The 18,721-nt window shown below is 36.4% G+C and overlaps 1 protein-coding gene across 2 annotated transcripts in view; it reads right to left on the bottom strand.

The window, feature by feature from the left end:
- Positions 1–12,326, bottom strand: part of LOC139151159 (glutamate receptor ionotropic, NMDA 2A-like) — a 90,314-nt gene extending 77,988 nt beyond the window's left edge. Inside the window, exons 1-2 of one of the 2 annotated variants that reach the window (XM_070723748.1) lie at positions 12,194–12,326; positions 7,726–7,941 (exon numbers count right to left, since the gene is read on the bottom strand). The gene's annotated coding sequence lies outside the window, so the exon portion shown is untranslated. Of the gene's footprint in view, positions 1–7,725; positions 7,942–12,193 lie in introns of those variants that run through there. The other variant, XM_070723749.1, reaches the window with a different exon arrangement.
- Between the last annotated feature and the right edge of the window lie 6,395 nt (positions 12,327–18,721).

The following is an 18,721-nucleotide window of genomic DNA, read 5'->3' as shown; positions in this document are numbered from 1 at the left end:
AATTGTGTCAGCCGCTCCTCTACACACAAATCAGATGTAGACATACAGATTTTCATTTGTGAATTTTATAGTTACGAGGGGAACGTAACATGAACACGAACACACAATCAAAAGTAGATATACACACACGCAGTCTCAAAGGCATGGGAAACAAGCCCACCTTTTTGCGATATGCTCAATCTTGGGCAAAATCAGCAAATGTGTGTGATTAAGCCAGAATAAACCGAACCAGTGGTATTGGAAGACCAATGAGGACCATTATTTGAGCCATCCGGAGAGCATGCCAATTAAGATTATAGCAATATGTGACTGCACTAAAAGCCATCCGTTACTTGTTGTTGTCGTAGTCGGTGTCAAAAATAGAAGTGGAAACGCCGGCTAAAAATGCCGCCTACTGATTAGCCAGCCTACGCTATGTAGAGAAAGTCTGCTGCTGCCTCTCTCTCTCTCTCTCTCTCTCTCTCTCTCTCTCTCTCTCTCTCTCTCTCTCTCTCTCTCTCTCTCTCTCTCTCTCTCTCTCTCTCTCTCTCATTCATTTAACATTTTTCATTATCATCATATGTATGAAATGCATCATTACGTTGAATAATTACCTATATGTAAAGTGGCCACTTTTGTGTCCATTTAAAAGCAATCCCCCGCCATACATACTTCAAATTAATTAAGATTAGTAACTCTACGACTTATTCTTTTAGGAAGAAGATATAAAAAGGTCGATCGTGTTAATGAAATTAAAAATAAATCTTGGAGACAAAAGGTCTCAGAAATAGATTTGGAGTAGTAATGAGGGATATAAATCCTTACAGCCATACCCATAAGTTGTAATGCGCAGTCTTTCAATAGATGCGCAATAAGAGTTGTAGTGCAGTAGGTTTCAGTTCATTATCTTTACATAAAATTATATATCTGCAAGGTTGGTGGGTCCCGTGGGTGAATGGGTAACTAGGTATGTTTGTATATATATGTGTACCTATATGTATTTGTTTGTTTGTTTTTTTCTATTTGTATTTACTTACGTATTTATGTATACACAGAGAGTGAGTTTGGAAAATAATTCCTTTATTCAAAGTCATTTCAGAACAGTGAAACGCAGAATATTTGAAAAAGATAGCTTCCCTGTAAACAGATCTTAGCCTATACAAATCTTCTTTAATAGTGTAGATTAACGGAAACACATGTTAACGCGACTGGGTGCTACGAAGTACAAGTGTATGCTAATATTTCTGCTATTTTACGTGCATAAGTTTATGGGAGTCTATCATGCAAAATATTGACAATTTTCCCAGCAAAACAAGCTATATCTGTACATTTATATGTGCTTGACAATATATATAAATTTATTTTGCTTGAAATGGGAAGTAAAACGTGCATGTGTGTACAAGAAATTTGATTTTGCAATTTCACCGAAACGTTGAATCTCATTATATATGGTTGTCTATTAGGAAACTATGAATAATTTTGTTTTCAATACAAAACTAGGTAAATCTGTGTATTTATGTACTCTTGCTTATTGATATTAATGTACTTGATTAGACTAGGGTAGTTACAAGTGGATGTGTGTGCAAGAAATTTGATTTTGGAATTTCACCGAAATGTTGAATCTCACTATACAGGGTGGTCTATGAGAGAACTGTGAACAGTTTTTTTTACCAACATAAAACATAAAACTAACAATATCTGTGCATTTATAGACGTTTGCTAATTGATACACACTTTATCACCAGTCACATATGGTTTTTTTTGGTCTTGTCTTTCATCAGGTTTAACTGTTCAAGGTGTTTCATGTAAGATACCACTGCATCTTCTTTGCTTGTGAAGTATGCATTTAAAAGAATCACTGTATTTCGTCGGTGATTTCCTATTGACGAAATATCACACTGACAATCGAAGGTTTGGACGTAAAATTAGCTTCTGGTAAAAGTGACCCTCCCTCAACATAGGTTTATAAATAATGACCTTCCCCCTCGGACAGTTTTGCAAAAAGTGCCCCCCCCCCCGATTCTTCCGGTCTACCCCCACCTGCAATTATTGAAAGCTCCCTAAAAAGTTTGTGAGTTTGAATATCTAAGAATGGTAGGCCTACCTTGTAGACAAGACAAAAATGTGTTGTAATTGTAGCTTTAAATGACGTTATGGTCTATTCCGCGGATTGTGACAATAATTTGACTATTTCCTAATGATCTTTCGCATACAGGGTCGAATGGTGTCTGTCCCATCAATGAATTACATCTAGGTTTTATGTCATAGCAATCGTGCTGTAATTAGGCAATCTCAGGTTACATAACATCAATCATCCGTCAACCTTAAGACAGAGGAGTTCAGAATAACATGAGATGTGTCACCTTTCAAAGAAGCTTGACCTATGCATCTTGTGTGCACAAATCTATGTTGTTCGTAACCAACTTGGAAACGATAATCAGTCCGGAAAAACTGTAATTTGACGATATAATATTGAGAAAAGCGAACATTCTGTGCATACAAGAACACCTCAAGATGAAAATTTCATGTAAATCTTAATTACCATGTTGCTGTCGTATGTTGTCGTAGTCATCATCATCACCACCATTGTCATCATCATCAGAATTATCATTCTAGTGAAGTACATCACTCGACATCAGCTCTATCAATATTGTTTATGAAATTAATCTCTGCATCAGGCTACATATTAAATTAATCCTTTTAAGATAGTACGCGCCTCAAAACTGAAATAGTTAGCAAGCACTTTCCTGAACGTTTATTAATGAACAATAATTCGCTGTCTTCCAAAGTAAAGGATAAAATCAGGTGTTGTCTTGCAAGTTTTGGGACCAGAGAGACAAATAACGTGACATTTACTGATTTGTGTATTTCAGAATGACCGTTCACGTTGTAACTATTTCGTTTTTCATAAAAATCAGACTGTGAAAACCTCACTCACACCACAAGCATCAAAATTACTAGAAGCCCACACAAGCGATAGACCAGAAAAATATTGTGAACACACGAAAGTCCGAACATCTGCTCCCTTGGCGCATTGTACTATAATAAATGTATGCATTTGTTGAGTGTGTGGGCATTGGTCTCGAACGCGTTAAATTTCCATCGCATGAGTTATGCATAAGCCGCTTACTCAGTGATAGCAAATTGAAGACTAATCGACTTGCGTTCTGACAAATTTGTCAGGCCGCTCAAATCTCTTGCCCTGTTGGGACAACCTCTCAAACATAATGTAAACGTTCGGTAAACGTTGAAATGTGAAACCATCCGATTTAGCCACTTGAAGTCAAATAAGCGGATATACATGTACCAGAACTCTTTCTGACGACGTTTGTTGCCACAATGGAGAACTCAAATGTCCAAGCATGCAGGCCACGAGTGAAATAGTACCTGCAGTTTACGATTAATGGATCTTTAATTACCGCGGTGGTATTAGTAAACATTGGCCATTTATTTTTTAAAGTCCACATATCGTTTTTTCACTGAATTTATAGTGTGCCTTGTCTTATGAGTGTGTTGATTTGTTGCCTGGGTTTGTGAATATCCCTTATTCATATGGGCAGGTATTACTGATAATTTAAGATAAGCTAATTGCTTTAAAAGATAAGTATTCAGTAAGTCAGCACTCAAACTTGAATCACGGAAGCTTAAAATTAAGTTTATGAGTAATGTAGCGATTTTTGCAGTGTTACCTTAAATTGATGTTACAGCCCAAGCATTAAAAGTAACAAAAACAACGTATGTCTCTGTGGTTTGAGACTCTTAATTGTCTCTTACAGAGGGACTATGTTCAAAGCTTACAGCATACATTTGTGGTCGTATTTGATTTTATTCACTTTACTTTATCTGTCTTGGCATATCTTTTATGCGAACTATTGGCTCCCTCTTAGCGTAATTAGGGAGCGTTTACTTATTATGGCCGGGGTGGGCCGGCAAATTCTTCCTGCGCATCAGTCAAAATAAGTGAACCCCCTACCCATTGTACCAAAAATTGATGACCCCCCCCTTTCAAGATGACAAAAATTTCATGACCCCCCTCCCCCACATTGCTTGAGTAAAGCTGCACACACAAACACCTTCGGGGGTGTATGGAGCGATAGAATCCATAAAAAAGAGCTTAGATTTTTTCAAATGACCTTCCTTACAAACTCACAAGGTGTAAATGCTCAGATTTCCCCTTCTGACTTGCTATAATTTTGAAATTACCCCTCAAAGGGGTCGGACAGAAATGACAGGTGGATCGCAATATTTTTGCGCAAGCGTGTGTGTACAAAATTTTGATATTTGGATTTAAAATCAGCTGTTGATAATGTTGATTCACTATACATGGAAATGTATGAGAAAACAATGTCATACTTTTTCAATGCAAAACTATATCTATGCATTTATAGATATTTGATAATTTACATAAATGTACTTAAATGAAACAGGGTTGTTACAACTGGCATGTGGACAGAAAGTTTGCCCTTAAAAATTCAACAAAAATGTTCATCCACTATACATGGGAGTCAATGATAAAATTGTGAATAATTTTTTTCCAATTAAAAACTTGGTATACTTGTGCATATACAGACGTTCAATAATTAACATAATTGTACTTAATTAGAATATGATGGTTAAAGGTGCATATTATGTGTACAAGAAATCTGATTATGCAATTTCACTGAAAATGTTCATCCATTATACATGGGAGTCTATAAGGAAAGTATGAATAATTTTTTTCCAATACAAAAATAGGTAAACCCGTGTATTTATGTACTCTCGATTATTGATATTAATTTACTTGAATAGATAAGGGTGGTAACAAATGGATGTGTTCGCCAGAAATTGGATTTTGGAATAATACCAAAATGTAGATTCACTGTATATGGGAGTCTATGAGGAAAATATGAATAATTTTTTTCCAATACAAAATATCAAAATCTGTGTATTTATAGACATTTGATAATTCACTTTAAAGTACTTAGTTAGTATGGGATGATTAAAGGTTGATATGTGAGCAAGAAATTGGATTTTGGCATTTCACCGAAATGTTGATTCACTATACATTAGAGTTTATGAGAATACTAAGAATAATTTTTTTACAATGCTAACTAAATTCATTTGCCCTTTTATAGGTGTTTGATAATTGATACAAATGTACTTGATTCAAATAGGTATTTAAAAGTTCAGATGTGGACAGCAATTATGATATTGGAATTTCACCTAAAAGTATTATTTAAGTTTTCATGGTACTAGTAGTCTCAGTACAGGTAACTGTTAAATAATTTCCCTGACAAAACTTGCTATATCTCAAATATGTAAGTAATAGGAATTGTTCATTGCCCTCAGTGCAGTTAGCTTGATTTACAATAAGACAAGCCTCAGAGTTGTCAAGTCAAGATGTTCATGTGACAGATAATTATACTTTTGTTCAGATTTACAGTTGAATAACTTCAGAGAATGAAATCATGCAACGAATCATTTTTATCTCCCAGAATACTTCTGAACACTGAAACTGCTTTTTGATGGGACGGATACTTATGAAATTAAGTGACCTCCCCCCTCTGAGCTGTTTGAAAAATACATGACCCCCCCCCCTTGCAGTTTTCAAATTTGAGGTGACCCCCTGGACTTTGTCGGCCCACCCCGGCCATAATAACTGGACGCTCCCTTAGTCCTGTATATTTTCATCCAGACAAACACCGTGGACCACTTTATGTATTGTTGAATCAATCATTTCAGTATCATTAAGGAATTTACTGCTATCTTCACTATCATCATTTAATGAAGCCACATATGCATGTGTATTAGTCTCAATATATTATACAAAATCTCAAGGGCGATGATGATGATCATCATCATTATCATCGTGGTGGTGATGGTGATGGTAGTGGCGATGATAGCGCTGGTGGTGTTGGTGATGGTGGGGCTGGCGAGGAAAGTATAGTATCCCGGATATTTCCTAGATTTACATGTTTTCGGCAAGACAAAATCTAGTGACATTCCACAAAATCTAGGCCTGGTAACCAACAATAACTCTTCAAAGAAGAGTGAGTGGACACTTTTTCCCAACTTTCTGTCTTAAATTTTAAATAACAGCAGTAACACATTGCCATCGACAATTGCCTGTAAAGGTTGTCGAGAAATTTACATCTATGAAATTGTTTACTGTTGTTTATTTGAGTATTTCTCGTTCGATCGTCATTTGACAACAGTATGCTCTAAAATCATCGTTATCTTCTAAATTTCAAGATACATCTTTTTGTACCTAAAACAGCTAATCGAGCTCCTAAGCTTGTTTTCGTTCCACTGCTATGACACTACGCTAGCTTCCCGTCCTACACTTTTTTCAAGTTAAAGTTTGACTTCCATCGTTCGTATTGTGTGACCTCACAGGCTAAGCCGATACCATCTGCTAATATTCATTTGTGAATTAAACAATCGAGTGATAATAAACAGTTGAAAGAGTATTTCTAGTGTTGAACAAAATACTGTAAGATTACCTATTATAATGATTTTGATCACAAAAGATAACCTTGATGTTAATTCCCTAATTTTTGCAATTGAGACGATGCAAGTTCCAAAACAAAGGAATATGCGCTTGGGTCCGCCTTGTTCGTCCATTTTTGACCTTTCTGTTGCCCTTGCCCGTTTATAAAGTTCAACACCAATTGTCGGCACGTCGCCCTGTATTCTTTCATTTCAGTTCTGGCCGGAGCATGGCAAGCAACCGTTTCTCCTTCTTTGAAAATAATAAATTGCCATCGACTAATTATAATTATTTTATACGAAGAAGACTTGATTGAGAACTGAATTAATCATAGTAAATTAAACAAAATGAGAGCTATTACAACTCAATTAAACTAGAAACAGCAGGATTTTGTTATATCTTTTTCATCATCTACTCCCTTCGCGTACATTGATGTTCAATAGTGTGGTCATGCACGAGGTAAAACGACGCAAGACATTAGACACAACACATTTCTCAAAGGCACAAAGTCGTACTTTAATTAGCTTTTTTATTAATTTTGTCTCGTTATGAAAAGTGTTGTTTTTCGTCTTGAAACATGCTGAAATATGTTTGACTGAAAACGACAATCGTCTGGACCATTTTAGACAAAACGAAGCATGGGGTTAGCTTGAAAATTCATGTGCAGAACATATTCGTTAATTTCATTTTCACTTCTGATAAGCTAAATGTATAATAAATTGTATATCCGATTCTTTATCAATGACGATAATTGATTCTGTATTGTTAACGATAACTGATTTAATTCATCCAAATGGAATACCAAAGTCGACCGAAAGGTCATTTTCGATGATCACATCCAGCGCGTACTTGTTCGCTTTCGATGTGTATTACGTGTATTTAGTGTTTATCACTGTTTTCTCCGAAGTGGACATGTGCCGGCTCTCGAAACTGTTATACATACTATATGCACGTGTTATGGATAGTGTAAACTTATTTAACTGGGCCTACTTTCTCTTGATTCTATCAATTCTGAATCGTAACAGAACCGACTTGGGTGGCTATTTTATCTGATCCGTTCCTACCATACACCTGCACCCCCGTACTTTGTGTAACCCCGCTACACAGCTGTCGCTCATTATACAGCAACGAAGGCAAGCTCGAAAGCGCAACAGTTGCGTCGGATTTAGCTCACATTCACAAATTCAGCACGAGTATTAAACAAAATACAGTCAATGTTGATTTATATGTGAATCAACTGTCTTCATAAAAGGCATGAGGAAATCGCCATGACTTACCGGACTTCCTATATCTGGTCCTAAAGCTCAAAGGATGGGTAACCGTCGACGTCCATTTCGGCGCAGGTCAGCAACAGAGAAATGAACCCGATGATGTTATGCACAATGCTACGTTGCATAATCTACCAAATTCTTTCAACCATCGATATCGAAACCAACATTACTGTGTCGAAGCACTAGTGCAAATATGACAAGATTCAGGAGACGAAGACATACCTGAAATATTGAAAAGCCAACACGATATTAGAATGAGATTACTGGAAAAAATCATATTGAATTCCGAATCGTTTTACTAAATTCCGTTCTACACGGTACTTGCCAGCACTAAGCGCTCGCTGCGTTATCATGACTAGCTTCCAAATTTGCATTACGCGACCCCGTGCAATAATCTGATATCCCGTTGGGTTTACTTAACAACGAGTCGATAAGGCACAATTTTTACAGGTCATATTCCTGAAAAATCGTAAGTCTTAAATTTAAAACATAAATTGACAGCCGTCTCTTATAAATATTAAAATGTTTGATGTAATAAACTGATGGAATAACCGATTATAAGGTTTCAGAATTAATTTCAATACATTGAAAACACTGTTTATAGGGGACAGAGTGACAAATATGGCACAGTATGACGATATTGTCACAGTCAAAGTTAATGCGAAGGATAAAAGTTTTTATCGTTCGCGAATCAGTATCTGTCAAAGACTAGTGACTGAGGGACTCTGGCTTGCTATATATACTTGCATTTCACTGACGTCACTCGGCCTGTATAATTCCCTCTGTACACCCGGAGCTACCTTACCATTTCTGTATGATAGCAAATAAACTCACTGTAGCTGTATAATTGAAGGTGCCATTTCGATAGAAATCCCTAACTTTTCAATAGTAAATCAAAAGTAAAATGGAAATAAAACAACAGGACCAGTAACATTATCACTCTTGTTGTTGTTATTGTCGTTATTTGCGAAATCTGAAAATTTTGGTATGCACTATCAATTCCCCATTCATGCATATTATGTGAGTATTCAAACTTTTAGGCTTACTTATTATTATTTAGCCTACTTATTATTAGCAAATAATGACGATTAAATACATCCTAAAACGCAGCTGATATGGAGAATCTTTTGCGTAGTCAATTGAAAGAGAAAGGTAGATAAAACATATGCTACCATCTCGTTTGTAAAACAGCCCATTAGTTAAATATTTTTAACATCATAATTTGTTTACATTTTGTCTTGTATTGTTCGTTGAAATCAGGCATTAAAATGCACCTGTTAATTTGGTCGGTCATGTCCGGCAAATTTGTTTTTGCAGGCACGATATTCGAAGAATTGATACTTACTAATAAATCAGGTTAATTATAGACGGTAGAACCGTCTCGTTTCTACTGTCTGTGAAATAATTGACTTCCGCAAAATGTTCTGAGACTTTCTGAAAAGTGATATCCCTTACGCAAAATGTAGGTCCCAATGATTGTCGACACAGTGTGATCACAACCACACAACATGAAAGAATACCTTACAGAGGGACGGTGTGAAAAACGGCAATTTCAACATAGATGTACGATTGTTACATTTTATAGGCATACTTATTGACGGTAATTTATAAGACACTCGAGTATGGTTGTTTTTAATGTGCGCAGTCGTTTTACGTTTCTGTAGCAATAATGCGCTCAGGCTGCGATTCTAAATCTGGACACCACATGGAATTATTACTGGTACCACATCCATATGATTAACTTTGATAAAAATGTTACCGATTTGCAAAATGATTAAGTCTAGCTACATTGCATAAAATACGCCCATATATATGTTCAGAATGAATAATGTCGCCATCTTAAACCGCGTTATAGGCAAACATTTCACATCCAGAACGCTTAGGATATCGGTGAACAATAAGCTAGGAGTCTAGGAGAATTATAAGTAGGGTGGTGTTTGTGTCGAGGTTACATTGAACTCTGATGAAAAGTTTGAAATGACTTAGATTTTAGACAAACATTCCTGGGGGGCACATAGCACACTTTCTGAATGTGACATTACCTGGTATATGTAATCATTGTTATGGGTGACTGTGTCTCCCAAACTGAAGTAATCATTGGACTTCAGGATATACTTCTATCACACTATTCTACTTATTACAGGAACATGTTGTTCGGTCGAATGAACAGTCTTCCCAAAGTGGTCCTCTAGCCAAAGAGCACTTTCCTCATAGACAGGATGCGTCACAGAGATGAGATGAGAGTATTTAACTCCAAAACTCGTGCACTACGTTTTTGATAAAACGTTTGTGTGACTCATTTAGGAAGTCAATACGAAACTCTATGTGACAAAATTGTGCATCCACTTTCGTGTTCTTGTGAAACCCAGACTCACAGAACATTAGTTCAATGCAAGTACATGTACATTAAAGCAAATGTCTTCCGTAAAACTGCACTTCGTGACCTCTGCTTTTTATTCTTAAAATATAGGAGGAAATGGTTTTGAAGATTCCTCATGCAAAGTATGATTAAGAGTTTAGAAATTTGACATGCATGATGCATATCACCTGAATTGACCCGAAAACCGAAGCGTAACGGACGTTGTTACAACTGATACACTCATCTGTTTTGACAAAGTGGCGCTAACGCAACGCCTGTCAGGAGGGAAAATGTGCTGCTCACATAAGTCTTCGATATTATAACTTTTAATTGAAATATTCTGCATTTACATTCTTTTAAGGTTTCATGAAAGTCAGAAAATCCAACCTATGTTAATCCAATAACCACGGCCGCGGCTATGGGGTTAGTATTCAGGCAAACGTCCTCAGAAGGAGGAAAGTGTTACGTCATGCCATGAGATAAGGGGTGTTTTATCATTGTCTTCACGGTGACAAAATTTGAAATGTTTCGTAAGTCCACGACTTGGGAACTTTTAATCTTTGCAAAGTTTTTACTTTTTCGTCCTGTGTGCCCATCCTAATACACTGTCCAATCTCTGTTATACTATCAAATGCAATTTTATGTTAGCGAGCATTTTGACAACAAAGCGTACTGCGGTATGAAGACACGTTAAAGGACTTTCATAAGGCAGCTACAAATTGACCACGTGAGCAGTAAGCATTAACTCGGAAAAATATTGCTTGACGATCTCGACTTTTCATTGAACTATATTTCGCGCTTGTTGCGAAAATTATCAATTTAATAAACTCACTAACATACATATTCGCTGCATTTTTTCGGAACGTACAAAACAATGATTGTAATTTACCAAGCATTCAAGGTACACTGGACGTTCACATCAAAAAATTGATAAATATATTCAAACTATTCCAAAGCGATGTGAACTCGCCAACCCCTCTGTGACGTTTTGTAATATTCTATTTTAGCATTCCACACTCGTGTGCTATGCCTTACTATTAATTGTCGGCTTGAATACATAACTCATAAAATCACTAAAACAATACTAATAGTTAACATAATTTCTGCGTAACATGTTGCCTGCATCGAAAGGGCAATTCTAAACCAACTGTCAAACATTTGAGTATAGATCGCTTGGCGTAGAATTGGCACAAGCTACAGAAGAGCTTCGTTCAAAATTTCATACACTGAACAGGGATGATGACAAGAGAAACATATTCTGTACACGCTGGTATGCCTAGGGATTCAAAGCACACGTGCAAGTTTTGCCGTAGGCCAACGGGTACTGATCGTTTTAATATCAAGTACCTTTAAAAAGCGATTGTGCAAGAACAAGGCGTAATGGTTTCCGGCCAAACACGAGCCCCTTGCAACAAGTCATATATGATTTTGAAACATGACACAGTATAATCGCTGCGACGGGCCGTCATGCATTTAAAAACATACTAAGTAATGTTTCCTAAGCCGATATCCTTTGCAAAAGTAAAAATCTTGCGAATTAACAAAATAAACCAACGGAAAATCTTCAGCGAAACATATTTTATGAACAGGCAACTAAAAGAACAAAACGTCGGATATCTATATTCCTGTGTCTCAATAACCTTGTTCTCCATGACCAGCAAATGTATTATTCATTAAACCATACTAGTATATATCCATCTGTGCATATTAAATCAGTCGCTATTTGCAGACGCATGAATGCCCGTTTGTCTGTCAAAATTATTTGCAATATTTAATTTATTAGGTGAGCACGAGAGTTATCCATAGGGACATCGGCAAGATAAGGGGACATCTATGTTAGCTTCGTTGACAAGGTCGTGAAATGCAAGTGTATATTCGTTCCTAGACACACAAACGTATATACACTCTCTATCATTTGATATAATATAAAGACACGCATGTTCATATATATATATATATATATATATATATATATATATATATATATATATATATATATATATATATATATATATATATATATATATATACAATGTATAAATGTTATTTAACTAAATATTGCCCGACAAATACAATCGGGTTCGAACCCGATTGAAAACTAGCCGTATTGCTTACCTCGACATATTAGGTCCAATTGTTTCCAGTTTATTCCGTAACACGTTGATAGATTCAAAGCTGTTTATCACATTACTTCATGTCCCACTGTAACACGTTGGGGAGAAAATAAGCCGAGCCGCACGGCACACACTTACATTGGTTTCAGATGAATATTCCAAAGCTAATGCGAGCGTTGGGCGGGGCGTCACACAAGTATGGGTAATTTGAGAATACTTTATGCTCACAGCTATTGGTTGTGATCATGCTACTGCATACGGCATTTTGGATTACTGCTTTTTTTAGAGTGGGATACTCATAAAACATTTTCAGAAATGTCAATATGCCAACAGTTTTTTGCAAGGATACGAGGTGGCCGCTGTTGAGGTCACCTAAGCAGCATGCAACGAACAAACAATACCAACAAAGCAACCTGTGTCCCACATAATAATTTACTAGGACAGACACGTCACACTTCGTCACGTCATTGGTTTGTCTGGTATGGCTATAGTTCGTCGCCGTTCGCAGACATCGGTATAATATTCTTATCGCTTTTTTCATGGCTGGCCATATTAGTTCGATCCACACCATGTATTGAATAACGAAATACTTAGGGGTTCGCTAATCATTTTAATATCAATAGCTTCTCTGGTAATACGTTTTAATAGCTTTATAAGGGGGTGAATGGTAACTTCATTAACCTCAATGCGGCAAAAAACGTACAAGCTGACAGCGTTGCTAATTACAACGTCCTGAAAATTAATAGCGCAGATAAATGCGTACACAATGTCTCCGTAAACAATAGGGTTTTTTGATCTAGTGTCAGGGCAATTACTCAAATTGACAGGTTGTTCTAATTAAAAAGACTAATTCTTCCGATAACGATCACCACTTTATCATTTATATAACAAGTTATAGCAATCCGCCGCTGGATTAATCGTGTCTACGTTTGTTCAAAGCAAGAGGGTGCATTATCATTTCTGTTGGATGGACTTTAAATTACAGGCATCTTACCTTCAATGTTACGGTCATGTAGGTCAGTGTAATCCAACCACTGTGTTAAAAGAAGTTGTGTATACTTTGAGGAAGGTGAAATCGATTTAAAGATCGTTTGAGAAACCCTCTGACGATTCGCGTAACTACTGCTTTGCTGTCATTTATTATTAAACTCCACGCCCTCCTATCAGGATGGTAATGCATGCAAGTTTGTCGATACAAATCACATAGACGTTATATAAATCGAAGCAGAATACAAAATGACGTAATTGTCATGCGACTAATAACGTTTCATATTTTTCTGGTCAACTTTACCTTAACATTTGACATCTTATTTGTCGAATGGCGGTGTCATGGATGAATATTAGCAGTAATAGCTCATTAAATGTGGCAGAGATTTCGAACACTCTATATATCCCTTATATAGACAGTATTTTCGATTTCTCTATACATCATTTAAACTTATAGTATTTCAGATTTCCCATGTATAATTCTGGAAACTGTCAACAAAAACGAATCCTTGTTAAAGAAAAGACGATTTTATTAACATCAAGATGTCAATGGCGATGATATCTGAAAACACAGCGTTTTGTTGAAATGTGTTTAAAACCTGCTTTGCACAGCCAAATACAATAGAAATACCGTCAGTTTTGTTCAGAAAGAGAGTACGGAGAATGAAAGTACAGTGACGAAAATTAACCCGAACTTGTCGGTAATTTTAATCATTCGTGGTAAAAGATGGAAAATCACATTGTCATCGGCAAAGACGTTATTTTAGATATACTACTGTTGCTACTACTTGATATATAAAGACACCGTTTTTTACTTTTGTAACGTTTCGTGCTAATGGCGAACAAGCTACATGTATCTCTTACTTGTGTGTCTCGTGCCAGTACATTACTTCGCGGCTTATTCACGGATACGAGCAATATCCTTCCTCACTCTTAAGCAATACAGTCTATCGCTTGAAAAGATGTCGCTAATTGTTGCGTTATGGTAATGTGCAGAGTCGAATTGACTAAATAATATCGATAAAAAGGTTAAAACATGACAAGAATTTTAAAATGTCGTAAGCATACACTGTATGCTATGTGAAAATGTTCGCTTTATACTTTACTTGTCGATTACGTAGTTAATCTTGCGTCAATGTATAGAGAAATTTGTTTTACCTTACTTGCGAAAACTTCCACGTCACTTACTGATAGCGTAATGGTACAGTTACACTGCTTTGTCGAACAGTTAGTAACGAATTGAGAATACATATGACTCGAACAGTGTCCCATGACCTCAAAAGTGTCCCAGAAAATTCCGATGATTATATGATCCCTCTACTGTATTCAACTTCTTTTAGTTAATTGAAGGAATGTGTTTGACATAAAAATGTGCCAGGTGAGCTTTCAAGTGTTTGTTATTGTACACTTCCAATGCTTTGTCTAACATTTAGTATTTAATTTAGAATTCGGAAATCTATTTGACTCCAAAAGTGTCCCTGTGACCTCAACAGTGTCCGGATGATTTTCATGGTTAAATGATCCCACTGCTATACCCAACTACCCATACGTAATTGGAGGGATTTTTTGACTTTGAAAATGTGCAAGGTGACCTGACAAGTGTTTGTTACTTGTAGGATTATGGTACACTTCCACTGCTTTGGTATTGTATTGTGTTTGTTTTTGCCTGGCTCACTGGTAGCTTTTTCAAAAATCCAAGGAAGGCAAACAAGGAATTTTATTTAAATGGCCTAACTACTTTTGTCTAATTGAAGCAAATTGCTTTTATTGTACAAGTAATAATCCTTATTTTAATATGTAACTTGAATTATTAAACAGCAGTTATAACTTTGACTTCGATGTTGTACTTATCAACTGACAAGCATCCCTCTATAAGCAATGAAACACAATCCATTAACCTAATTAGTTCTGTTCCAAGCTATGATTTTGTGCTGTTTTAAAATTCAGCAAATACTATGACTTCAAAACTGTGCATGACTGCAATAGCATCTCGTTATATGGTAGGAATATTTTTTGAAAAAAGCAATAGCCCTCCTCTGATTATTCTGCCTTGAGCCCAAATCCTGTGTTTTTCATATCCATTCATGTATAGAGCATGACTTCAATATGACGATATGACTTCTAATGCTTCATTTTATAGAGTAGGTATGTTTTTATAGACACTAGCCCTCCAAATTGTTAATTCTGTCCTCAGCCCTAATTTTGTATATTTTGTATCAATCTGCAGCTAAAATTGCATCGAAAATGACCATGCGACTACACAAAAGCGTCAATCTTACGTTAGGTTTTGTCTGATTTTAGTTTAGCTCATATCTTGTCTTAACACATGCTAGACCATCATTATCAAAACATTCTAGTATTACAATAACGTATTCTTTAAAATTTGACACGCTGATCAACAGTGTTGTGAAAATTCATATATCGTAGTTTGTAACATTATCATATATCATAAAAAAGATTGATAGCGACAGCGGTCATCAATCAAAATTATATAGGTTTCTGGCCTCGTTATGTTTTGGTTTTTTTCGTCATGTGTTGTCGACATATATCTATCAACGAAATAACGACAAAGAGTTTCATCCTAAGGTGAGACTGACGTTAGAATCTCAAATGTCATCTTTTGCTTTTCACAAGCTATATTGTTTTACAGGACATCATCGTGTAAAGGGTATTGCCTAGTTAGTCTTAGTCATATTATAGTTTGTATGATAGTTCTTTGCCGATAATTCCAACGATCGCTATTATTGGAAAAGTCGCGTCATGTCTCTCGGACACAGTTATTTTTTTCTTTCATCATCGTGACAAGAATATAAGGCCAGTACATTGTCCAACCGTATGTAGCTATGATGCAATGATGTTTCCTCAGTGAAATCTATTGCAACACCACGGAAACAATCGTTAGATCCGTTGGTTTGACCAATTGGAGTTCTTCTAGTGTTTCTGGGAAGCCGTTATCGTTTGCTTCTCTCTCTCTCTCTCTCTCTCTCTCTCTCTCTCTCTCTCTCTCTCTCTCTCTCTCTCTCTCTCTCTCTCTCTCTCTCTCTCTCTCTCCTCTCTCTCTCTCTCTCTCTCTCTCTCTCTCTCTCTCTCTCTCTCTCTCTCTCTCTGGTCTTTCTATCCGCCTGTCTTTTCTGTCTTTTCTTGTATATGTTCTTGTCGGAGAAAATCTTCGGTAGATTGCTATGCGTGATAATGAAATAAATAAGAAGTTGCCATGGTGGATATGCGTTCAGTAATTTTTTATCATCCGCAATATGATGCAGTCCAAACTGTTATACTGTAGAACAAGGTTTGGCAGAAATGTAAATTTTCTTTCAAATCTTATTTTAACCACGAGCATGGTGTACCAAGTCACTAATGCAAAAAATATTATTTATGCATGATTTTTCATGACATGAACAAACGGTGGTCGCGACATCATCTTATAGTTATCAGACAATCAAAGCGTTTGCCCGCTTTGTGTAAAGGGCGCTCCGACCACTTTAAAGTTACTGTTGCAGAGACTATATTAATAGGGGACGAAATCTAACAGAAAGAGTTGAGTATCAATAACATATCCAATTCATTTCAGACAGGTTACTGCAACTGCTTTGGTATTTTTGCTAACATTCAAAGCAATGGCAAGCAAGGACAGATTCATGCTGGTAAGATTGCGCGAATCAGCCAAAGCCTGCAGAAAATAAACAAAACAGTCATATCCGGCTGCCGTCCTGTGCATCAAAGGGTTTCATCACTGCACTTTCGACCAATGTCGTGCAGAGCTTATGACGATGCTTTATCTGTCTTCATATAACTGATATACCGCTGAGCGCTGCTGAAGTTAAAAAGGGGCATTTCGTCGACGACTGAAATTAGTGAACTAAGTCATGCGGAAAACGCAGAGGCGACCGAGTCACATTTAATTCTGCGTTATTAAGTTTGATCGATGGATAGATAAGGTACTCTGCGACGTTTGAATTCCCATAGGAAAGTAGACAGTGCTACTATCGGTCCGTGTATATACTGCTGTGCGAAACGATTTCACATTCTTCGTTATACGGACTTTATATCCGGAGCTCGTGAAGGGAATGCCAACAAGATCAATCTTTTACCGTTTTAAATTATCGGTGCACTCTAAGTTGAGAAATTATGGGATTGATTGCATGATTGTATTCGCGTAAAGCAATCCACATTTTCCTAACCATTCTCTTGAAATTCAGTTCTAAAAATATACTGTTCGAAATTGAAAGCGGTTGCACATTGCTTGAAGATCTTTTTCGTTCGATTGGTCACTATAACGAACATACTGTAGACAAGAAAATGAAATGTTCGGTTAATTTGCTGCATTTTGTATTAGTCCGTTTTGCAGTGTGATGAAATTTGAATACCCAAATTAATATCACTAAATTGATTCACTTAATACCAAGAAAACACAATGGATGTTTTTTGGTTCACATCATAATACCAAAAAAAGCTGATTTACCAATAATAAAAATGTTTGACCGGGTAATTGAACGGGTTTACTGCTTCAAATATTTAGGGGTCCTTCTCGACGAATTTCTGAACATGAATATACACATTTGTAATTGTTTAACTAAAAGATTTCTGCACGTCTCGGTATGTTACGTCGTATCATATCGAATGTCGGCATTAAAACTTGCACTTTGATGTACAACTCTTCGATTCAAACTTTGATTATTGTGATATTATTTTGGACGGACCAAACAAAATTGATATCGACAGGTTACAGTCATTTCATCATAGAGCAGCCCGTATTATTCGGAATGATTTTACGAGAAATGGGCATCATTTTGTTAAAGCTGGGCCGCAGCTACTGGCTACTTTGGGCTGGAATACAATTGAGTCCAGACGTCGAGGGCATGTGTGTCACATGATGTTAAAGTGTTTAAAATCCAATCAAAGGGATATTGTTCCTCCATAGTTTGATTGTTTCGATTGTTATAAACCGACACATCAATATCAGACAAGAAATTCCCATGGATTTACTATACCATCCTATAGAACAACTACAGCATGTAATTCCTTTATTTATCATGCAATTAATTCTTTCAACGGTTTACCTGATGTTTTTCACAAGAAACCCACTTTACGGCAATATAAACAAATGCTTAAGAAACATCCTCCGATGTGATCATGTGAAGGTTATTGCGGTGTTGGTGAATTGGTATATGTCTCGCCTTTTTGTTTGCTACGTGATTTAATTTTTCTATCGTGTTACGTATTTTGCCTTTTTCCCTTTCATGTTATTCGAGTTTTATTTCTTACAATATTTTATTTTATTTTACACCGGTCCTCCCTTAGAAATCAGCACAATTCTGACTGAGGAAGCTAACCAGTATAAATCTTAATAAATAAAATAAACATTAAATAATGTCTAACATGAGAATTTCCCTGCCATGTTTTAGCCGCTAACTTGTGCGTCTGTGTACACATCGTCTAAAATGAAAACAGGCCCAACATGATAGCCAGATTAGGGTTTATCAGTGATGCACTAGTCAATATTGACACAGACAAATATAGGCAGACTGGAAACGCGGCATGC

The sequence above is a fragment of the Ptychodera flava genome, chromosome 15 (genome assembly GCF_041260155.1).
Source record: "Ptychodera flava strain L36383 chromosome 15, AS_Pfla_20210202, whole genome shotgun sequence".
Classification (NCBI taxonomy): domain Eukaryota; kingdom Metazoa; phylum Hemichordata; class Enteropneusta; family Ptychoderidae; genus Ptychodera; species Ptychodera flava.
This window is presented reverse-complemented; position numbering and strand designations above follow the sequence as displayed.